Raw genomic sequence first — 25,822 nt, forward strand, 5'->3', positions numbered from 1 at the left:
CAGGTGGTCCTCCCAGGTGGTGCTGTACACTACGATGTGATCCAGGTATGCTGTTGCGGTGGAGTCCGTACCGGCCAAAACAATGTCTATTAATCTCTGGAAACTGGCTGGTACGCCCTGCAGGCCAAAGGGCATTACCACAAATTGAAAAAGTCCCTGGGGTGTACGAAAGGCTGTGTATGACCTGGCCTCCTTGGCCAGGGGCACCTGCCAGTAGCCTTTGCACAAGTCCAGTGTCGTAATATACCAGCACTCCTCCAGCACTGCTCCTGCCTGTAGGCCTCCTCCTCCTGGGTTCTCAGCGTCTTCTCCAGGAGTAGCCACAGGGCCGCCATCTCACTCATCCTCGGCGGACTCTCGCACTTGGATTGGAGGGTGGCTCCCTCTAGGACCTCCAGGTCCTCAGGTGGCTCCACCTGGTCCCGTCTGGGTGCACGCCCTGCACCTCCTCCTCTTTTCCTTCCTCTCCTCTCCAGCTTCTCAGTTGGCGACACACATCCCACCACTGCCACCAAATGTGAGGTTCCAAGGCGGAAACGTCTAAGGGGTGTTTAACTTACCCTAAATTAACCTAACTCAAAAATATATGAATAAAATACACCTCCATCAGACAAGCATAATTACATACAAAATATTTACATTACCTTACAGTGATACGTCACCAATCCCCCACTATACATATCTACACCCAAAAATACAAACAGTGCACCCCTACACCCAGTGGACTGTTCCTCCTGCCGTCTACCCACTGAAATACAGCTCCTTCAGCGCCGCTCCACCGAGCAATAGGCTGACGGGCAGGAGTAGGAAGTGCGTGAGGTGAGCTGTGTTAACGTGAGAAAGGGCTGTCACTTTCTCAGTGTTTTTTTTTTTTTTTTTTTAATTTTGAAAACTTTTCAGTTGGAAGACTTTGACATAGACTTAGACTTTCTTTATTGTCATTGCACAGTACATAACACAGTGAGGAAACTGGCAACGAAATGTTGTTGCTTAGCAACCGGTAAAAAAGGCATTAAAAAACGTATTTAAATATATTTTAAAAAGTAGTGCAAACAGACAAACATTTAAAATAAGGTGCATATGAATGTTAAATAAAAGAGCAGGATGAGAAATGGGATAGATTAAAATTGAATAATTGCACAGTGTGATATTGCACAGTATGATGTTCTTTGGTATTTAGAAGCCTGATGGCCAGGGGAAAGAAGCTGTTCTTCAGTCTGCGGAAGCTCTTGCCGGATGCCAGGATGGTGAACAGTCCATTATGGGGGTGGGTGTGGTCAGAAAGGATCCGGTGAGGCAGCGTGCGTCTGCAATGTCCTTGATGGGTGGTAGTGGGGTCCCAATGATCTTCTCCGCTGTCCTCACCAGACGCTGCAGAGACTTCCAGTCTGAGGCCTTGCAGTTCCCAGACCAGATGGAGATGCCGACGGTCAGCAGGCTCTCAATGGTTCCTCTGTAGAAGGTGGAGAGGATGGGAGGGGGGAGGGACACCCTTCTCATCCGTCGAAGGAAGTGCAGGCGCTGCTGGGCTTTGTTCACCAGGGACGTGGTGTGAAGTGACCAGCTGAGGTCATGTGTGATGTGCACCCCCAGGAACTTGGTGCTGCTGACGACCTCAACCACTGTGTCGTTGAGGAGGAGTGATGTGTGACTGGGTCGGGATCTCCTGAAGTCGATGATGAGCCCTTTTGTCTTGTCGACGTTCAGGAGCAGGTTGTTTGCCTTACACCAGTCCACCAGATGTTGCACCTCCTCTCTGTAGGCCAGATCGTTGTTGTCCCGAATGAGGCCCACAACTGTAGTGTCATCTGCATACTTCAGGATGTGTTTGGAATGATGCCTGGGACTGTCGTGGGTCATCAGGGTGAACAGCAGAGGGCTGAGGACACCGCCCTGTGGGGAGCCGGTGCTCAGTGAAATGACACTGGAGGTGTTGTTGCCCACATGGACAGACTGGGTTCTGTCGGTGAAGAAGTCCAGCAGCCAGTTACACATTGGGGTGTGGAGGCCCAGAGGGCCCAATTTGCGTACCAGGTCCTGGGGGATGATGGTGTTAAAAGCGGAGCTGAAATCCAGAAACAGCATCCGCACGTGTGTGTTCTTGTCCTCCAGGTGCTCCATCGCATGTAGCCGATCACAGATGAAATGTACTCCCCCACATCTGTGTGTTGATTGTATGTTGCAGCCTCTCTGAACATCTTCCATTGAGAGCAGTCAAAATAGCAGTCAAAACAGTGAGTTTGTATTTTCAATCTTTGTTGCCAACACTAGATAATAGCCATGACGATACCAATATGGTCTGTTGGGATCTCACAAGACCGGAGAAAGTTTGTTCATTTCTAGAGAAAGACAATTTTCATTTGTCATGATACACAGTCATGACATATGAATTCGGACCCAGGAATGCGATTGGCCATCACACCCAGGGGCCTTGGGGGCTGGGTGTGGTTGGCCTTGGGGGCCCTCCCCTTTCTGGTGGCGGTGCCCGCTGCAGTGCCAGGAGAGGGAGGACCCTCTGCCTCCCTGCCCCCGCTGGGGCGGGTTGGCCCCTGCTGCTGTCTGCCTCACTTCCGGATCTTGGGGAGCTCCTGGTTTGGATGGAAAGCTGATTGAGGGTGACCCCCAGGGCCATAAATATGGGAGATGGTCTGGGTGTGTTTGTGTGTGTGTTTGTGTGTGTGTGTGTGTGTGTGTGTGTGTGTGTGTGTGTGTGTGTGTGTGTGTGTGTGTGTGTGTGTGTGTGTGTGTGTGCGTGCGTGCGTGCGTGCGTGCGTGCGTGCGTGCGTGTGTGTGTGTGCACATTCTATATGTAAGTATGGGTGTCGTCTTGCAAAAGTATGTGAGGGTGTTCGGGTGTTTTGTTTTGTGTTGTTTTGTTTTTGCTTTTGTCATTGTTGTTGTTGTTGGTTTTTTTTGCCTATCTGCTAATTTATACTCTTGCTAGAAATTCATGTGACTGTCTTGATTGAGCTGCTCAGGCTGGTTTAATCTCGAAAATCATGTTACTGTCTAGAAAGAGCCGCTCAGGCTGGTTTCTCATAACAGTTGGAAAATATTTGGATCAGTGTAATAACTGTAAATAATATATTTTACACTAACAAGGGTATTGTATGTTGCCCCCCCCCCCCCCTAATAAGTCCTATTGATAATGGTATTAGGAGCAGTTATCAATCTGTAAACCAATGTTAGCTCTGCCACAGACACAGGGTCTGCATGCTAATATTTGCTTTACTAACTAGTTAACTCACAATCCTACACATATCACATAAAAGACAACATCACACAGTAACTGAACACCATCTGATGACTCCTGACGTTTTACAAAGCAAGCCGCATTCACATCAACTCATTCTAGAAATGGTCCTTTAGCAGAGACACACAGGAAGCAGATGCTGTGGCTAGCTTCTATTGTTCCATTGTTCTCCAGCACATGGTGGAGACCCAGGACAGACTTCCTGTTCTCTGATAACCTCCATTTGGAATGTAGTTTCTTGTGATCCCCCATCTTGTTTTGTAGTTCCATCACACGTCTCACACACACACACTCCCTCCAACTCTCTCTCTCTCTCTCTCGCTCTCTATCTATCTCTCTACACACACACACCTACACACACCAAGCTGTATATAGGTAGTTAAAATCTGTGTCTTAGTTGTTTTCATTGTAAATAAATATAATTTTTGGAATCATACTTGCTGTTTTATTAATGAGCACAAAGGAGAATGAAATGTCGACCTCTTCTGTGTCAAGAACTCCAAAATCCTTCAAGCTTTACTGTTAATTCTGGTAATTGTAATTAATTTAACTATTAATTCAAATTCCTGATGAACTGTTTAGTATATCTTATGAGACTGATATAACTGAATTGGCTATCATTTCCTGTTAAGGCAGATTACATTTTCAATAACATAATTAATAATTATCTTCGATAATTATTAATCATTATCGAAAGCCAAGCACAACATGAATGATTCCTCACGTGAGGAGTTACCGCACCAACTACATGGTACCTATTGATCCTTATAGCCCCGTTTCCACTGCACAAAAAGTGTGGGAATGGACAGGCATAGTCCTTTACGGTTCGCGTTTCCATCGCAAGAATTTGTGATTTTCCGGAAACAACCGCTCCAAAGGCGGTCATGATTTCGCTACCCCTCCGTCGGGGTACCTGGGATCATGGAGTTTGAGGAGACGTCTGCTGATTGGTCAGTGATTTACTACACGCCTTCAATATTTGAATATGTTGGCTGGATGATCCTCTGTGGTTAGCGTGGTCATCTTTGCACTGGTTGATTTTTTTTTTCTTTGCTGCACAACTTTCATGTTGGTCGTGAAAGAGCGGTTATGAGGCAGGGGGAGACCAGGGCTCGGGACTTTGCATCGTGTTGGAGCATAGCGTCAATGCCCCCATGCCTGGGGTGCGTTTGCATCACGTCTGAGGTTTCTGTTCAAACGCGATGCAGCAGCGGTCAGCGTTGTGTTTAACCGCAGTCAGCGCTGATGCATGGGATTTGAACAGAAACCTCAGCATCCGCTCTGCCGGTGGTCAGGCAGAAGGTGCAGTGCAGGGACGGACCGTGGACGGTCCGTCCCTTAAGAGACGCTCAGAGCAGCCTCCGTGTTCCAATGCAGAGCTGCCTCCGTGGCTGCTCCGGCGTTTGAGCAGAAAGCGAAGGGCAACTGGTGTACCGGTGTGGCTCTGTGCCGTAGCCAGCCGGGGCCCACTCGGGTGCAGGGCAAGTCGCCAGAGCGCCGGAGCGGGACCAACACAGAAGTTGCAGCTGCAGCTCTGTGGCTGCAAAAATCAAAAGTTAACAAAACAACTAGTGCAAAGTGGAGGATGTAAACAACAACAACATAGGATTCATAAGATCCAGATCTGCCGCCTGGCTGAGATGACTGTTATAATGTCACATATTTGCAGAGCTCTAAGCCCCGCCTACTTTTTAACCTACTTTCTGCAGTGGAAACGGACATCGGAATTGGCTCCGGTTACGCTTTGCTGTATATAGCTCCGTTCCATCCCTGCACTTTTTGTGCGGTGGAAACACGGCTTATGAGGTAAGAAATCCCTATAGGTCCCAATATCCTGGATCCACGTGAGAATCTATACTGTTGGACATCTACGTGTCAGAAACATGGAAATTCAAACCAAGAATCTTCAACTGATTGTTAGGATTTTCCAGGTATCCTGCATGTTCCAATCTATGACAAACTAAGAAAAACAGACCTGAGATGGTTGTAGTTTAGGCAAGGATTTATTATCAAACACAAAGTCACAAGGCAGTTTGTACAGCCTCTGCCTGCTTTCAACACTTCACTTATGATGATGCAAAAAAGACATGATTCAAACACAATGTGCATCCTGATAATCACTCCTGTCTCCTCACTGTCGCCCCATCTCCTACCAGTCCGTCCTCTCTCCTAATTGTGCTTCATGTCTCCTAACAATTCCCCTGTCTTTTACTATTCCCCCTGTCTCCTAACAGCCCCATGTATCCTATAGTCCATCCTGTCTCATACCAGTCCGTCCTCTCTCCTAATTGTCCCTCATGTCTCCTAATAATCCCTCCTATCTCCTAACAGTCCCCTCCTCTCCTAACAGTCCCTGCTTTTCGCCGAACAGTCCCTCCTATCTCCTAATAGTCCCTCCTACCTCCTGATAGTCCCTCGTGTCTCCTTACAGTCCCCCTGTGTCCTAGCAGTCCCTCCTATCTCCTAATAGTCCCTTATGTCTCCTAATAGTCCCTCATGTCTTCTAATAATCCCTCCTATCTCCTAATAGTCCCTCTTACCTCCTAATCATCCCTCCTATCTCCATTCCTGTCCACTTCTTCTTAACTCCAGAAATGTTTAAGTTGCAGCCACGATAAGGAGCGTTGAAATTCTCACTAAGCTAAGGAAAGGAGGCTCAATGCTTCCTTTAAAACCTCCTTTAGCCTAGGGAACACTGACGCTTCCTTGGTAACCTCCTTTACCAAGGAAACACTGATGCTTCCTTTAAAACCTATTTTAGCCTAGGAAACACTGATGCATCCTTTAAAACCTCATTTAGCCTAGGAAACACTGATGCTTCCTTTAGAACCTATTTTAGCCTAGGAAACACTGATGCTTCATTTAGAAACTCATTCAGCCTAGGACACACTGATATCTCCTTTAGAACCCCCTTCAGCTTGGGCAACACTGATGCTAACAGTCCCCCCTATCTCCTAACAGTCCCTCATGTCTCATAATAGTCTCTCATGTCTCCTAATAATCCCCCATGTCTCCTAATAATCCCTCCTGCCTCCTAATAATCCCTCCTGCCTCCTAATAGTCCCTACTGTCTCCTAATAGTCCCTCCTGTCACCTAATAGTCCCTCCTATCTCCTATCAGTCCCTCTTATCTCCTTATAATCCCTCCGATCTCCATTCCTATCCACTTCTCCTTAACCCAGCAAATGTTTAAGTGGCGGCCATGATAAGGAGCGCTGGAATTGTCACTAAGCTAAGGAAATGAAGCTCAATGCTTTCTTTAAAACCTCCTTTACCCTAGGAAACACTAATGGTTCCTTTAGAGTCTCCTTTAGCGTAGGAAACACTGGTGCTTCCTTTAGAACCTCCTTTAGCCTAGGACACACTGATGCTTCCTTTAGCCTAGGACACACTGATGCTTCCTTTAGCCTAGGACACACTGATGCTTCCTTTAGCAAAGAAGACCAGCTCATGCTGCCCCACAATTCCTTGCGGCGACGACATTTAAAGGGCCGGCTCATAGGAGCGTTCATGGAAACTCAGGATCGTCATCCTAAAGGGAGCAGATCATGTAAGTTATGAAAGCAATAATCTGCCTGGAACAACTTGAGATCATCTAGAACCCAGATCCCAACTAGGAATGTTGTGGATGTTGTAGAACCAACACAGTAAAGTCCATTTTTTGTGTTTGATTGGTTCTTTATTTACCTGTCAGCCATTTACCTTTAATTCGTTCAGAAAAATGTGCTTTTTGTAGTCCGTTTTTGGAAATTTGTAGTTTTTTCACCATAGCAGACAGATTCAGAATCAGAATCATTATCAGAGTCAGAATCGTCTCTATTGTCATTGTAACAATTACAATGAAATTGCATAGAAAGTTGGGGGAAAGAAGGACAACAAGAGGTGAGGACAGGAGGGGAAAAAACCCACCTCAGGCACATTTAAGCGTCAACACGAAAGTTTACAACATATTCTCGAGACAGCACTTAGGATATTGGAAGAGTAGTTTTGCAGCCCACCACTTGGAGAAGGTGTCTCGACGCAGCAGCCCATCAGACGTGCAGCCATATCTCCCCCTACGGCCTCTGCTTGGATTTGGGAGGGGGGGGGGCAGGCAGCGAAGACGGTGACAGGTACTGTTTGCTTGTCTCTGCAGTTAGTCCAGTTCTGTTGTTGTGAGAAGGCCTTGAGTCCTGAACTGAGCAAGCTTTCAGAAGGCCAGGTGTGAGGGGTTTATCAGGGAAGAAGGGGAGGGGGGGGGGGGGCAGAGCCTTCATTCCACGCTCACATCCAGGAGAGTTGAAGACAAAACATCAGCCTCGATGACTGGGTGTCTGGGAATCCAAAATGTAGTCTAGATTTGTTTTCGTTCAGGCGATTCAGCTTTATCTTTCGACCTTGAGTGTCTCATGCTTCTCCAAAATCGTGGCCAAATTTCTTAGCTTCCCAGCCAAGCTTTAATTTCCTCCAAGATGGTTCCAATTTTGTGTAAACGTTCAAGAGTCATGACTTGCGCACTCTTGAGTTCGTTTATCACGCGAGTGTTCAAAGCTCGGCACAGTCCCTCAGTGACGATAGGCAGCCTTCCCAATGCAGCTGCCCGCGTCTTTTTAACTTTGCGATAGATCAGAAAGCTGCCAGCTCCAATCAGCAGCATACCTGCTATCATGAATCCCAATATGTAGAGATCCTCCACATCCTCCATGGAAAGAATGGTCAAACACAGGGATCTCCAGGAACCCCAGGAATCCAACATGTATCCGGCTGCAAACGTCCCATCAGGACATGCGGGCTCTCCTTTGCTGATCGTCGTTTTGTAAAAATTTGGTCGATCGCATTGAGAGACCAGCTGATCAATTCCATGGTTCCGGTTAAATTCGGATGGGGGTGTGAAGAGAGGCTCTTGTTAGATCTGACACAGGACAGTACAGGACGGGAGCAGCAAGCGGGGAGGGCGAGCGAGAGAGGAGAGAAGAGAGCAGCCAAGAGCCAGAAGAAGACATCACTAACCTTCACTGCCGTTGGATTATTTTTACTCCACCCAGTGTGATCTGATTGTCACATCAATATGATCGCCTTTCTTTAACTTCTTTACATAGCCTCTTAACACCTTTCCTTAACTCCTTCAGGAAGTCTCCAAACACCTTTCCTAATTCCTTTAGGAAGCCTCCTAACTCCTTTAGGAAGCATCCTAACATCTTTCCTTAATTCCTTTAGGAAGCCTCCTGGTTAAATTAAGGTCAATAAATAAATATACAGCATTTACTGTGACCCTTAACCCACTTCCGGTCCTCTCTGGGCCAATCACAGTTGAGGATTCTTGATCCACAGTTATCCTTCTCATAACAAGGGGCATGTTCTCTGGTTTGTTAGCCTTCAGGTGAATGTCCATGTTTACATTCCAAATAACTAAAGATATTACTCTGAATCTCTGACATTAAAATGGCAAAGCAGTACATGGGAGAATGTTCCAACCAAGCCAGAAATGTTGATCAACACTCCCTGGATGGGGAAAATGGGAAAATGGGCAGATCAGATGTACATATTGATGTTGTTTCTTGTTGTTTTGTAGTCGCTGTGGGTCAGATCCATTCTTCTGGAGCAGCATCAGTGAGTGGCCCTTCTTTTATACATCGTCATACATCCCACAACGTTACGAGACAGACCATTAGTTTATTGCTCATCCAGCTTTGTCAAGCAAGTGAGCATGAGAAATGCAAATAATTGAACGGCAGAGGAAAACATTTCCTACCAATGAATTCCGAGAAGAGATGGAGCTGATTGTTTGTGACGGATCTTTGCTTTGTTAGAGCAGCTGGACATGCGGACCATTTCATTGATTAAGACAACATATAAGTCTTAACCTGTCACACCACAGAGGGCGCTCATAAATTAAACAAATGTGATCAAAGTGTGAATCCTCAATTTGCTTCAGTCTGAATGTCACTGTTATTAAACACGGTTGCTGTGTCTGTGAAGTCACATCCCTGACATTTGCAGAAGAAATGTCACTCTTAAGCATTGCGTTCACCTTCAACGTGCTTGAAGCAAATAAGAAAGAAAAAAAGAAAAAGAAACAACAAACAACAGCTTGCCATGGTCCGTTACCATGGAAATGTATTCGACCTTGTTGGAGAAAGAAGCTCTCAGTTCATTTTGAAGCATTCTCGCTGTCACTCAGCCCTGAAACACACATGATGATACGCTCGCTTCACACACACACACACACACACACACACACACACACACACACACACACACACACACACACACAGCGGCTGTTGATTTGCTTTTTAAAATGTTTTTCATGGGTGACTTAAAATGGTGGTATACATGGAGGAACAGAACCCCCCCCCCCCCGCCACCACCCTCCCACTCATACACCGACGTGCAGCTACAGGGATGATGCTGTACTGGAACATGAGAGACCCAGCTAACACTGTTGCCATGACGACCCAGCCAGAGGATAACTGTTTTATAGCGTCTCACGCCACCCACCACCTCTGCCGCCTCTGAAATATCTCTCTCCTCTTTTCCTCCGTGTGACAGAGGTGAAGAAATTATGGGTGTCACTCAGGCTTCTGAAGATACTTTCAGTAATAGAGCTGCCTGCAATTATCTTCATTCTTTTACCTTTTTTTATTGCAGTTTATTGAACATTTCCCATCTTTGATAGTGTACATAAAAACACCATTTTCTGTGTACCATGTGTAATTTGTGTGGTGCTTCTCAAACATATGCAGCCGTGTGTGTATTTTATGTCTGATTAAGCAACAAGTTGGGCTCCATTTTCATAAAGATTTATTGATTCAGCAAATGGAATAATAAACAAATTAAAAAGAAGCGAATGCTAATGAACATCGGCTGTGCAGAACACGGGTAGAAATTAATTGAAAATGTCACATCTGCATTGGAAATGTCAATGGTTTTAAGAGGTGTTCTCCATTAACACATTTCCTCTTTCGTGTCTCCTCAAGAAAACAGCAGCAGAACGGAAATTTATGATGTTCCATTCATAATATGAATGAATTTAAATTTTCACTTTTCTGCTATCCAAAATACATTTACAAAAACCATATAATATAATATAATATAATATAATATAATATAATATAATATAATATAACACATGGTATCATTTTATTTGATGCCATAATATGAGCAGGTACAATTAGATGTTTCTGTTGTAGGTTTTTAAGAAAAACAAAAGATGTTCCTCTCGATAAAATAAATTGATAATTTAGAAACATTTTTTTTAATAATTTAGCAGAATGTTGTTTTTTTCCACAACAGCACACTGCACATTCAAATTGCTGCATCAAATACAAGAACAGTTTTCATAAAAATGTGTAATATATTATTATATAAAAACATCTTCCTGATTGTCTAATATGAACAGTGCAGCATTTTTCTCATCAGAGAAATCAAAACATTAATTCCCCTGTTTCATAAAGAGCCCTGTTTCAAATATCAAAAGTCAAACTGTTGAGATAGAAAGTCCATTATGAACCAAGATTGTGACAAAATCTTATCTTAATTGAGAAAAAAATACCTTTTTTTAGATTAACTGTTTTAGTAAGAAGTCACTTTATGGGCTTCTTCAATCAGATTTTATATAATTGGATTGAATGACAATAAAAAATCCCTCTTTAATACCACTTTACAGGATGTCGGATCTGATCCCAGCTTTTATGTTCGAAGGCAGTGAACTCCCTCAACACAGTGATTTTTCTCCGGTTTTGGATTTTCACGTACATGTTAACAGAATTAATGATATCCAGGGTCAGCTGATAACATCTGTAGCTACAGTAGAAATCCATTGTTAAATTAAATCCACTAGCAGCACCAAATAGCAAAAGAATATGGTTGACTTGTCAGCTGTTCCTCCACTCGTGACGGGACCTTGTTGGTTCATCGAACCGCTTCATCCAACTCAGTATTGTGAACTCTATGTCTCTGTTTGCACCTAAACAGGATAGATTTACGTCACAATTCTACACTTAGTGTTTTTTTGCAGGATTCTGATTGGCTACCATGGCTTCATGTTTCTTGGTACACTGCCCCCTACAGGTTTAGAATGCTCATAGTCGTTCTGAACCAGGTGGATATGCAGTCCATGTAAATCAGGGGTGTCAAACTCCGGTCCTCGAGGGCCGAAGCTCTGCCTGTTTTCCACGTCTCCCTCCAATGAATGTCCTGATGGTTCATCACCAAGTTCAGCACAAAGCCAGAGAACCAGCTGCTCATAGCAACCAGCTGTGTGGAAGCAGGGAGCTGCGGCCCTCGAGGACCGGAGTCCGACACGTGTGATGTAAATGAAAAAAAAACATTTTAAATGTAGAGGGGGATATATCTGTTTATGTAAAAAACTGGGCAACATGAAAACGTGGCCCAAATGTAAAGGTTTAAAAATAAAAATCATAATTGAAAAGAGAACCAGGATGAAATCAGCTCCATCAATTCAATGTTATTATGTATATGACGCTTCGTAAAGCTCTTACAAGTTAAATCTGCACCATCAGTGTTGTGTAAGCGTTCCTGAATGACTGACGAGGCCAGGCCAGGCGGCCGGCAGGCCAGGCGGCCAGGCTGGCACACCTAAAGATGAAACATTGCCCTGGTTGTATTATTGACTTCTTCTATATGAGGTGGCAGATTCAGGCCATTCCCCTCCTACCTTCTGCCATCATTAGCTTCAGCCAAGGTGGGAACCTGTGAAACAACTATCGACAGGGAGTGTCGGAGAGCTGGTGGCGCACAGGAAGGAAGATTCATTTCAGTTGAACATTCCACTGTGCTCTGATTGGCTGAACCCATGGCCCATAAGCACACTTGATTACACAGAGGAGGTCAAACTGATTGGTGGGATGATAACATTGATCCCATGTCATGTAACTTCAATAAGTAATGTCCACTCGAAAGAGCACAACATGGAACTCTTTGCATTGGTGATGTAAAAAAGAACCTGAGACCTTAGCTCTGATCATAACGGAGCCAGTTCTTCAGGCATGGGACCATTTTAACCTTATAGAAACACTCTAATAAAACATATATGCGTTTCTGTGAGAGTTGTTAGTATATGGATGATAATAAAAAAAAAAAAAGTGACCACACTGAAAACATGTAAAATTTGGTTTGATCTCAATATTTTGGAGGGAAAAAAATCAAGCAGTTTCATTTTTAGCTTTTTCATGAATGGCAAAGTAAAGCAAGTCTCCTCTGAAACTGACATCAAATATACTGAAATTAGTTTGGAGAATTAGTAGTTTCTGCTTTTTGCTTTAATTGCAGAAGCTATACTTGTACTTACTATAATATAGACCTAGGAAAAATAAGTGGAACTTCAGCCTAAACTCTTTGCTCACAAGTTATCAGAAAAGGTCAAATTAAAAAAACAAGTTAACAGAAATTCTTTGGGTTTTTTTTGTTTTTGTTTCCATTTCTGTTTTGTTGCATCATGTATCTGGTTGACCAAGTAGACTACTACTACTACTACTACTAGTAAAACAAACAGACAAACTTTTTTTAATTTAATCCCATCTTCGATTAACACTTATGTCAACACACTCAAATACATAAATTGAGATGCCTGAAGGTACAGAGAGTTGAGAAAACAAAGCAATGGTGACATATCCTTTTACTTAATCCCCTTGCAGGAAATTCCTTTTTTCCATTAAGGACCAAGCTTATTTCTAGGATTCGGAGATGCAGCCACATTATGGCGCTCTGGGGAGCTAATGGGGGTCAAAGGTCATGCTCAAAGCTGCACAGTGATGACACGTCAGCTGTGGCATTCAAACCTGTGAACTCCAGATCCCAAGTCTACATCTTTAACCTCTAGGCGCCGCTGCCCATTACACTGTCTCTGTGGAGATGGAGGAAAACTTGACTGTTTTGATGCGCACCACAGCCAGTAACTATTTATTCTGCACATGCTCAGTAGATGGACAATCAGAAAATAGTTTCCTCCGAGGTGTCACGACTCCCAGGCCATGTTCTCGTGGTACTTTTATTTTCACAGTCACTGTAATAACAATCCAATTTGGTGGTCTGTCCACTAGAATATCTGTTGATGATGACAGCCTGTTGTTGTCTACTGCCTGTGTGTATGGTTTCAATACAAAAACAAACAACAGCACCCACTAGTGGCCGGCATGCTATCCACATTGTTTTGAGCATTTCTTCCACTTCCTTGTCAACAGATGTCATTATTAAAATGTTGCCATGTGAACGTGAAACATTTCTGGAACGTAAAATCAAAAACATTGCCTTTTCACTTATCGCAGCCTGATGAGGAAATGGTCCAGGGGAACCTGAACAAACCTGAACTCGACTTGATTTGAGCTTGATCGAATAGTAAAGTCTTTACAATAGACACTGTCTGAATGGTGTTCCACATTCCAAATTCCACATTCTTCCTCCTAATGTGTTTTCAGAAAATTTCATAGCAGAAACAGAATTCTGGGAGTGAACTGCTCTTCTGGGACACAATGGCACTTACCAGTCAACAGATGTTTAGTTCCCAGATTCCAGTGAAAATATTTGGTTTATTATCGTTGTATTGAAGCTTGTGATGATTTTTAAGTTGCTGGTATGCAAATGTCTGTCATCAGAGACTCCAAATCGAATTCTGGAGGTGAAGCACTGATAATTCAAAGGAGCGCCACCTGGCAAAACCCTCACAAAACGGTGAGGCTGACTAGATGTGTCCAGTAGTTGAGCCATCTGAACCAAATTGGCAGCAGATGGCGAGCAACTCATCTCATACACTGGAGCATTTAGATCAGGCGAGGAGGAGCTGGAGAGATGTATACAGCAGAGGACTGCCATAATAACCTGAAGCGATGATTGCTGCCCTGCAGCAGGATGTTTCAGCGTGAAATATGCAAGTGTTTGAAATGTTTGGAGTAACTGAAACAGTCACAGTGAACCCTCATTCATTTTCCCAAAGGGAAGTCACTTTATTGTCGCGGGAAGCATGCATGCACATATGTTCATTTGTGTCTGTTGAGATTCATCAGTGACGTGTTAAAAGACACAAAATATCCCAGAGCAAGTTCATATCAACAGATGTGACTGGATGCTTGAAAAATAAGCTGAGTCTTAGCCGGCAAATTAGCAATCACCATTTTTCTTGTTTAATACACACACACAATGATGCTGGAGACTCAGACACATACTGTGTGCCGTTATGTGTGTCCCAACATGGTTTTAATGTGGTGAAATTAACTTGAAGGTGGGATTTAAGAGAAGCGGAACGTAGCGTAGCGGAACATATGGCTGAAGTGGAAGAAAAGCAGGATTATCTTCATGGAGCAGATGGAAGTGAACCATTTCTATGAATATGCATGACATGCATGACATTCATTAATACTCGCCATCCAGCGGGGCAGAGTGAAGACACCTCAGCATTCAGACACCTCAGCAGCTCTGTAAGCTGTCACTGTGAGATTTATCGAGCTCCGTGGATTAGAACACTTCACAAAAGGCTTGACTCTTACAGTTAGCTGCTGTTGGTGAATGAAATATTATAATTACAGTACTGTGCATTTTTAACAGTCAGTCAAACATAAATTCACTGGTTTCAAAGTATGTATTTGCAAACTTGTGCAGAGTAGCCAGTTGCCCTGCTGCAGGAATAGATTAGTTTGTTTCTGGAGTCTCTGTGGGGAGTTTGGATGTTTCCCCTGTGCTTGTGTTGATGTTTTCCAGGTAACCTGACTCCCTGACACAGTCCAGAAACAAGTATTTTTGTACTTGTATTTTGTAAGTGAATTTGTTAAACAAGGTGAAAGCCTGCTCACAAGTCATAACACAAAAATATTATGTTTGATTGGTTCGCTCTCATCATCAGACCTGAAGCTGCACCACACCCTTGTCGTATAAAACCAGTATTTTGTGTCTCACGGACTGCGTGGACTTCCTGGACGAGCTCCTGGGGAGTGATTTGGAAAGTGAGGATGATGAAGAGTGGCCTGTGGAGGAGCTTCCCTCAGATGAAGAGCTGCAAAATGAACAAGATTCACACAAAGCTTGATCAAGTTGCAGGTCAATATAAACCGTCTAAACGCAACTGATCAGCCTCGATACTCTTCACAATGTGGAACAGATGTTTGTGGTTGCCTGGCTGATGAGACATCGTGTTTGAAGCTCTGCAGTAGATGCAACAAAGCAATTAGTTCTTATTGACTGTGTGATAAAAGCTATATGCACTTCAACTGTTTGACTGTCAACCAGTGACTCATAAACGAGCCAAGATATTTCAGATGAGCCTGGAAGGTTGTATGGAACCTACGTTAAAGCAGATGAGATAGATAATATTAGGAAATGTAATGGCTGTGACATAAAAAAAAAGTATTCTCTCACAGGCCTTCCAGAACATCCCTGTATAACAGTGCAGGGATCTGATGAGCAAGATGTAGCTGGAGTTTTAGGGAGAGAAACACTGTTCCTTTGTCCTCAGTCAGTCCCCACAAGTCTGCCTGAGATAAAGCCGTAATGGAAGTTGGATGTTTTTATCAGGGTTGTGGTAACTTGACTGAATTTTGCTTATTCCTTCGGTTCTATACCTGCTCCATCCAAGGTCGGACACAATGTATCATAGCTGACATTCAACTAATGACACAGTCACACATTTACAGTTACTGAGATTTAACCTGCTGGTTTCTGGATTGTGAGATAACATTAGGGTATTCATGCAATAATCCACAGAGACACAAGAACAACATAGAAACTGAAAAGGTATCCAGTCATGTCTAACCTTAAATCTTAATGCCATGAAGTCTTGGTACCAACTTCATTAATTCTTGTGCAGTGAAGGGCAGGTTTAGTTGTTTAAGTAGTATTTCATCTTTTTGTTGAATAACTTTTAAAGATCTCCTATTATGCAGCTTTTCAACACTTCCACATGGTCTCATTGTCCAAGAAACTTTGTATACAGTGTTGATTGCTCTTTTTCCTCCACTTGAATATTGGATCATAGGAGCTGTAGCGTTAGCCATTTCTGCAGCAGTCTAACGTGGTTACAGTCACCAAAGTGGTTGACTAGCATCTACTCTTGGCTAGCTTTCACGGGAGAAAAGTCACACACCGCCATCGTCTCTTTGGTCTGAGAACTTCACTGACCGTTTATTGCGCATGCTCAGTGTAACATCGCAGTGCACGCAGGCACGCATTTACGTCTCTTACGTATGCTGTTTAACATGGCTTTGTAATATAAACAAATATACTTAACACTCCCACTCAAAGACATGTTTTTAGCACTCTAGTGGTAAACACAAAAATCAAAATAACATCAAAACACTTTACATTTGGTTAGGGTTTTAGTTTACTCTCCAAACAAATATCCCTTGAAAGTCTCAAATCTGGCTTTTGTCACAGGCTTAGTAAGAACATCGGCTACCATGTTTGCCGTAGGGCAGTACTCTATGGCTATGTTCCCATCTGTATGTGCAGAACGTACAAAATGATTTTTTATATCGACGTGTTTGCTTCGCTGTCTGCATACTGGGTTTTTAGACAAAGCTATTGCCCCCTGGTTGTCCCCATAGATTTTGACTGGTACATGGTTATTAATGTCTATACCTTTTAGTAGTTGCACAAGGTACATACTCTCTTGAGTAGTGGCTGCCAGCGCCATATATTCAGCTTCGCAGGTTGATAATGCAACCGTCGGCTGTTTCCTGCTCTTCCATGAAATAACTGGACCGTTCGCAGTTAAGCTGAAGCAGTATCCAGTTGTGCTCCTCCTGTCATCTTTGTCGGCTGCCCAATCAGCATCACTATATCCTTCTAGCTGTAGGCTTTTGTCACATTTCTGGTAGTGTAGCTCTTGTCCTGAAGTTCCCTTTAAATACCTCAATAGGTGTTTTGCTGTAGTCCAATGCTGTTGCTTCGGCTCTGCTAGGTGTTTTTGATAATTTACTCACAACCCAGCTCAGGTCAGGTCTGGTAGATGTCATAATGTAAATCAAGCTTCCTACCAACTCTCTATATCCTGTTGAGTCAATGACTTCACCCTCACTGTCAAAGTTTAACTTCTGTTCACATGGGGTGGATCTCGGCTTACATTCGGACATTCCGAATTTTGCCAACATTTTCTTTATGTGTCGCTCTTGAGCCATTTTAACCTCTCCTTCACTCTGTTCAAAATCGATACCAAGGAAGTGTTTAAGTGGACCCATATCTTTCATCTTAAACCTTCTTTTCAACATTTCTTTGACTTCACCGAGTAAGGTATTGTTACTCGCCGCTATGATCAAATCATCTACCCAGACTAGCAGAATCACTTTCTCATTTTCAGATTCCCTGCAGTAGACACATTGATCAGCATCATTTTGTACAAAACAATTCTTTGTAAGATGATTATGCAGCAACATATTCCAATTACGTCCTGATTGTTTTAAACCGTACAATGACTTATTGAGTTTGCACACTAGGTGCTCTCTTGTGTTTGACTTGATTTGGAAACCCTCCGGTTGTTCCATATATACCTCACAGTCCATCGGCGCATGGAGGTAAGCAGACTATACATCCATCTGGTGTAGGGTAAGATCCTCTTGCACAGCCACCTGCATCAAAGCTCGCACAGAGGTCATGTTGGCTGTTGGTGAAAAGGTCTCTTTATAGTCAATCCCCTCCACTTGACCATACCCCTTTGCAACATATCTGGCTTTAAAAGTCTCAGATCCATCTGCACTTTCCTTCACTGTGTATACCCAGCGTCCTCCCACTGCTTGCTTGCCTCTTGGCAGTGGAGTCAAGTCGAAAGTCTCATTCTCTGTTAAAGAGTTCATCTCCTCTTTCATCGCGTGAGTCCACATTTTTGACCTTTTAGAGTCCATAGCCTCTCTAAATGTTTTCGGTACATCATAAGTCACCCTGTAGAAATAATCTACATTTTCACTCTCATCGGTATCACACTCAGCTTTACACTGATACTCCTTTAAGTATTCAGGAGCTCGTCTTTGTCTTGTAGGGTATCTTCCACTTCCTTGTTCTGTCATATCTGTCTGGGTTAGATCTGCCTCTGCAGTGTCCTCAACACTGGACTCTCTGCTCTCTTTAGGCTGTCTCTGACCCTGGTTGACTACCCTCTGTGGAATATTGTCATAATTCTCAATGTCGTACTCCATGTCACAATCTGTCTGAGTCTGGCTATCTGCACTTTCTTTAGTGATAGATTTGACCAGCCTATGTTTTAGGATTTTGCCCGTCTCAGGATAATACACGTTGTATGCTGGTCTATACTTGTGATAGCCTATGAAAATTCCCTTTTCACATCTCGAATCCAGCTTCTTTTTATCCTGCTTATATATGTAGCATTCAGAACCAAATATCTTCATGTTAGATAGGTTAGGTGTTTTTCCTGTGAAAACACGGTAAGGTGTCTGCTCTAGCCGCTTACTGTAGCACCTGTTTCGGATTTGAGCTGCTGTCTGTACAGCATATGTCCATAGCTGCTTTGGTAGTTTACTATCCAATAGCATGCATCTTGACATCTCGAATAAGGTTCTCCAACCTCTTTCGGCAGTTCCGTTCTGGTGAGGTGAGTAGGGTGCACTGGTCTCGTGCCTTATCCCCTTACTCCTGAGTAAAGATTGCAACTCCTGCCCGGTAAACTCTGTACCGTTATCTGACCTAATACATTTTATATTTCCGTATGGTGCTACATCTGCAATAAACTTTTCTGTAGCTTTTGAAGTGTCACTTTTTGCTTTGATAAAGTATGGAAAAATCATCCCACTGTAATCATCAGTAAATGCTATTGCATATCTGTGTCCATCTTTATCAGCTGGCTCTATAGGGCCACATAGATCTGTGTGTACTAGCTCTAGTACATTAGTAGCTTTAGCATCTGCGTCTCTGTTCCTGCTTTGTGTGAACTTGCCCTGTGTGCATATTTCACAGTTTTGATTGGATTTGTCATTTTTCACTTTTATCAACATCCCTTCAACAACTTTTTCTAATTTTGCAACATCATCAAAATTGCAATCCAATCCAATCCACTTTTATTTATATAGCACATTTTAACAACAACGTGTTCCCAAAGTGCTGCACATGTGACTGCACATTAAAAAAAAAAAAAAAAAGTCCAACACTAAAAAAAAACCATAAAAAAAATAAAAAATTAAAATAAAAACAGATTAAAAACTACAAACACATTAAAAAACTACAAATAAGAGTACAACAATTTAAAAGAATAAATAGAAATATAAAAACGCTTAAAAGGCAATAAAAAAATAAAAAAATAAAACAATAAGAACAATAAAATAAGTAAAAGACACAGGGGACCACACGACTCACGCGGTGTTAAAAGCCTGAGAATAAAAGTGGGTTTTTAGACGTGATTTAAAACAGTCCACAGTGGGGGGGCTGTTGGGACGTGGAGGGGCAGAGCGTTCCACAGCTTAGGGCCGACAACGGAGAACGCTCTGTCCCCTCTGGTTTTACACTTCGTCTTCAGACCCACGAGCTGGAGCCCTCAGACCTCAGAGCGTACATTTTGATGAGATGTGTGATGTACTGAGGGGCCAGTCCATTCAAAGCTTTAAAAACAAACAACAACATTTTAAAGTCAATTCTAAAATGAACAGGGAGCCAGTGCAAAGATGCTAGGATAGGGGTTATGTGTTCTCGTTTTTTGGTCCCTGTTAAAAGTCGTGCCGCAGCGTTCTGGACTAACTGCAAGCGGGAAAGTGCTTTGTGGCTAACGCCCGAATAAAGTGCTTTGTGGCTAACGCCAGAATAAAGTGCTTTGTGGCTAACGCCCGAATAAAGTGCTTTGTGGCTAACGCCAGAATAAAGTGCTTTGTGGCTAATGCCCAAATAAAGTGCTTTGTGGCTAACGTCCGAATAAAGTGCTTTGTGGCTAACGCCAGAATAAAGTGCTTTGTGGCTAACGCCCGAATAAAGTGCTTTGTGGCTAACGCCAGAATAAAGTGCTTTGTGGCTAACGCCAGAATAAAGTGCTTTGTGGCTAACGCCAGAATAAAGTGCTTTGTGGCTAACGCCAGAATAAAGTGCTTTGTGGCTAACGCCAGAATAAAGTGCTTTGTGGCTAACGCCAGAATAAAGTGCTTTGTGGCTAACGCCCGAATAAAGTGCTTTGTGGCTAACGCCCGAATAAAGTGCTTTGTGGCTAACGCCAGATTAAAGTGCTTTGTGGCTAACGCCAGAATAAAGTGCTTTGTGGCTAATGCCCCAATAAAGTGCTTTGTGGCTAACGCCAGAATAAAGTGCTTTGTGGCTAACGCCAGAATAAAGTGCTTTGTGGCTAATGCCCGAATAAAGTGCTTTGTGGCTAACGCCAGAATAAAGTGCTTTGTGGCTAACGCCAGAATAAAGTGCTTTGTGGCTAACGCCAGATTAAAGTGCTTTGTGGCTAACGCCAGAATAAAGTGCTTTGTGGCTAACGCCAGATTAAAGTGCTTTGTGGCTAACGCCAGAATAAAGTGCGTTGCAGTCGTCCAGACGAGAAGAAATAAAAGCGTGCACGACTTGCTCAAAAAGATTAAAAGATAAAAACGGCTTAACCTTAGATAAAAGTCGAAGATGATAAAAGCCCGATTTTAAAATGCCATTGATCTGTTTATCAAATCTAAAATCACTGTCTATGGTGATGCCAAGTCTATGACCAAGTATCCTGTGCCACGTTTGTATGTCATGACTAACACACACACCGTCAACATTTTCATCTTCTACTGTGCTAAGGTAATACAGCCTACCATACGCGTCCATCTTGAACTTGGTACCATTCTTGTGAACCAGCATCATCAACATCACCGTCCTTGAATCGGACCTCTGCTCCGCTGGATGTCGCTGCTTTGACTGAAAAAATGTTTTGTGGAAAAGATGGAATGAAGAGTGCTTGCTTGAGCCTCGTCTTCACCTGGTGTCCCTCGCTGTCCAACAAGTAGACTTCGGCATCTCCCCTCATCTTCGCCATCCCGCTCACCTGCGTCCCGTCGGCGAGCTCGATCATGTGATCCTCGGGTCTAAAGCTTTTGTCAACTGTCTTGAATTTTGTGGCGTCGTTGATCATGTGAGATGTGGCGCCGCAGTCGATCATGAGACCTTTCTTGTTGCCTTTTTGTGTAGGACAATCGCTCATCTTGAAGAAACAAAAAGATGTGGGTTCTCCCTCTGTCTCTCCATCAGCTTTCCTCACATGGTCACGGCCTCGTCCTCGACTGCGCCCTCTTCCTCGCTGTGACGTGTCCCATCTTCGGCTCTCTCTGCTTACTTGGGATTCGTTCGGACATGTCCTGGCCACACGTGTAACACTCGACATCAGTCATGTCCATTTTCTTTCCTCTTCCTCTCCCATGAGACCACGTTGCCCCGCTCGTCTTCATTACATTGTCTTCGACATTAACGTCACTCTTGCCGTATTTTTCAGTGCTCTCATAACTTCGTAGTTTTGTTTTAAACTCACCGAACGTTACTTCTTCATTTGTTTGAGTGATGTGCACGACGAATGGCTTGTACGTATCAGGTAGCCCCTTTGTCACCATGGCTATCTGAAGCCCATCACTAATCTGTTCGTCTGCTCTTCTTAAAGATGTGAAAATAGTCTCTGCTCGGATAATGTAATCGGTCACAGTCTCATTGCTAGCCTTGTGGAGCGAGGAAAGTTCACAGTACAAACTCACAACGCGCGGCTTGTCCTTTCCCGCATAGTGCTCACGAAGAATCTCCAGCGCCCGTCTTCCATCACGTTTTGCGTCTCTCATTACCAGCGATAAACTTTTGTTGTCTAGACACTGCACCAGCTCTGCATATGCCTCTCCGTTTATCGTCTCATCTTCCGCGAGAGCTCCTACATCGTCTTCATCGATGTCCGGAGCCTCCAGGAGTATCTCTCTGAGGCCGCGCGACTCCATGTGCGCGAGGAACCTCGTTTCCCAGAGCTCGTAACTTTTCTCGTCCCCGTCGAATAAAAGTCTGGACCACCTTTGGCCTGCATGACTGGGCCCATAACCTGTAGCGTTAGCCATTTCTTCAGCAGTCTAACGTGGTTACAGTCACCAAAGTGGTTGACTAGCATCTACTCTTGGCTAGCTTTCACGGGAGAAAAGTCACACACCGCCATCGTCTCTTTGGTCTGAGAACTTCACTGACCGTTTATTGCGCATGCTCAGTGTAACATCGCAGTGCACGCAGGCACGCATTTACGTCTCTTACGTATGCTGTTTAACATGGCTTTGTAATATAAACAAATATACTTAACAGGAGCTGCATTCAGAATCTGCTGTGTCTGTGTGAGCTGGACTGGTGGAGCACATGCCCATCTATGGAAAGAGGAGAAAATACTTCCTCTCATGGTGCCATGTGCCAGAACAGAGCTGCCTAATTGTGGGAAGAGTCAAAGGGAGGAGCCTACCTTGATTGAGATTGGCTAAACCCCTGATGACATAGGGGTTAGGTTTGTGGAGGCGGCGAAAGATGAGATGGACGAAGGAGTGGAGTCGCTTTCTTTTATTTCCTCTCACAGTACTGACAGTTCACCTGTCAATAACCAACCCCCTTGTGTCACCGCACTTCCCTTTATAACTCCTCCCCACTACCAACACCACACTACATCACCGACACACCCACTCCATTCTGTTTGGGAGAACCTCCCTCTCAGGTGCACACCACAATATGTTTGATTTCTGATTGGCTGGTTGGAGCAACACACTTTTTAAAAACAAATCCTGAAACAAGCCAGAGAGAGAGAGAGGACATACTTTCTTCACTTCTGGGGTATCTGGGGCATGTTGTATACTGTAATATGAACCCTGTATGTATTGAATGTATGGAATAAACAGGTAATCACTGAATAGGAAGAGTTGTATTTATATGGCACAGGTTCACCGCTTCAGTTAAAAAGCACTTCAAAAGTGTTGGTTACCTTCATGACTGCCATGCAAGGTGCTCCACCTCCATCTGAAAAGGTTTGTGGTTCAGTGTATCCACCAAGGAGACATTGACATTGGAAAAATGTTAAATCAGTTCACCAATGACAGAATATTCAACTCACTCACAATCTCCTGGCAAATTCATCATTAGAGGTAATTCTCCATTACAACAACTTCTCATAATCTTATTAAGCTTCTGATTCTGCAATATTCCAATATTGCTTCAACCTTAGCAGAAGTCCCATCCACCACGTAAATCAAAGTGTGTATGTGGGTGAACACGCTGATGCCCATCAAGGCCAGAGGAGAAGTCTCATCAGGCAGAATGACCAGAAGCGGGAAGTGTGGGGACTTCAGCCAAAAAATCATGATGAGGCTTCAAGAAGGAGGGCTGCATTTCGGACAGGGTGTCTCCCTCGTCCATGGAGGTGAAAGCTTCTATGAATAAAAGTATTGACAAATTTCTGGAGTGATACACAACTAACCCTGCACAATCTGGTGGGAAGAGATCGTGGGTAGTAGTTTGCATGTTCTCCCTGAGCTTTCTTTGGGAGTGTTGGGATTTATTGTTGGATATTTGCATAAAAGATTACTGTAAGTAATAGATTACTGAAAGTAGTAGATCACTGGAAGTAATTTATGAAAATTTTAAATTACTAATGGAAATAAATGGTCATTTTCATCATTAACAACTCCTAGAGTAATTGAGTAATTACTCAAAAGTTAATAAATTATCAAAAATAATTTATTAATGAAAAATTATTAATTAGAATAAATCGATTTTTTATCCAATAATAATGAGATCGGGGCACCACCAGCTAAACTGGAAATAGCTACTACCAAAATATCAGTCCTGTTTGTAAAAAGGTAAAGTTAAGTTAGTTAATATCACAATATAACAATCTTAAATAACAGGGAAGGTGTGAGATTCGAGCACAGGCTGTTACAAACCAGTGAATTGTCAACAATAAATACACAATAATTACCAGGAATCAATCAATTCAGCTAATAGGCGTTTATTAACAAAAATTTATTAATTCAGAAATACTTCAGAAATAATTTATTAAACCAACACAATCAAGTAGCAAACATTATGTATAAAGAAAGAGTGTGTGTATGTGTGTGTGTGTGTGTGTGTGTGTGTGTGTGTGTGTGTGTGTGTGTGTGTGTGTGTGTGTGTGTGTGTGTGTGTGTGTGTGTGGGAGTCTGAGTGGGGGTGTAATGAACACAAGTGTCCACCAGGTGGCGGTGGACCTTGGAGGGTCAGTGTGAGTGGGTGTAATGATCTCGAACGGAAGCCAGAGGGAGGCAGGCGTCTGGTTCAGGGCAGTGACCGTGACGACCACTTGGGGTGTACAGTGGAGCGCAGTTGGAGAGAGCAATGACTCGATGTGTTCATCAGGTGGGCGTAAGGAGAGATTGCAATGACCCAGACAGCCACTAGGGGCATTTGACTTGCTGTTTCTGGGGACATGGCAGTTGCTTGGCGACCAGATAAACAAGACGGCCATCTTGCATATGCACGGGGGACGCTTATAGCAAGCGGTCCCACCGGGGCCGAGTAATTACTGTAACGCCAGAGTTTAACTGGATGTTGAGACATGCAGCCAAACTCCGGTGGCGATACGGATGTATCACGGCGGCACAAGTTAGCGGTTTGGATGCTAAATGTGGCTATGTGGAGAGCTTATCTCGATCAGTTAACACATGCGGTGGCGGGATACGCGCAGGCGCCCGTACGCACAAGGGGTTAATGAAGGAGAGAGAGAAAGAGAAAAGAGAGAGAAAGTTCTGGCGGGGCTCGGTTCCGTGGCTCGGTTCTCCACCCAGAGATCTCCTCAGAACTCCAGTTCTGAGTAGAAAAAGCCGGAATTCGGCTTCGCGTCTGGCTCCCAGATCCACAAAAAGAAAAAGGAAAAAGAGAACAGTGTGTTCTGCTTGCCCAGCGGGCTGAACCATAGTTTGGATTCTTGTGGTCCACTGTGTGCCCTTTTTACCTGGTTGATGCAGAGACTTGTGCTCTGCTTGGAGACCAAGTTGAGACGCGGGAGGCAGTTGGTTGTGAGCTGCGTTTGACCAAGTTGCATTTCGGACACCCGCTGTGTCCAGGTCGACTCGACCAGTGAATGGGCTTTTCCAGTCTGGGGCTTGTGGCCCTCTCAGGTTACTGTCCTCCCCCCTGCTGTTTTATTATCTCCCCATTGTTCTTGCAGCCTGTCCCTTTGGTGTAGAACTGCTTGAAGGAGAGCATGGAATCACAGTGCTCAACAGGAGCATCAGATTTCTAGCCCAGTGCAGAAACATAGAATTACTCGACTACTTGATGCAAAATGAAAGCAGCTATTTACATTAGTTTTGTCTCACTGACGCTCCCATTATAATGTGTGAATAGTTTTATTGTTATCGATCTAATAAACATGAAGTGAGCCACCATTTGTGTTGATATAATTATTGATTCACTTATTACATTTAGCTGTAATTAGATCAGTTGACAGTAATAATGAAGTTATGAGTTCTTGAAATAAAGTGATTAGTTGGAGTAGTTGAAGAAGGAGCTGAAATAAATATTCTTCTTGCTGACAGCTCTGAGAAAGTTAATATTTATGAAATGCTGTTCAAGCATCACGGGAACCATGGATGCAACATATTGCCATGGTTGATTGCCATTACCATGGCTTGAACAGCATCA

The sequence above is a fragment of the Blennius ocellaris genome, assembly GCF_963422515.1.
Source record: "Blennius ocellaris genome assembly, chromosome: 9".
Lineage (NCBI taxonomy): Eukaryota > Metazoa > Chordata > Actinopteri > Blenniiformes > Blenniidae > Blennius > Blennius ocellaris.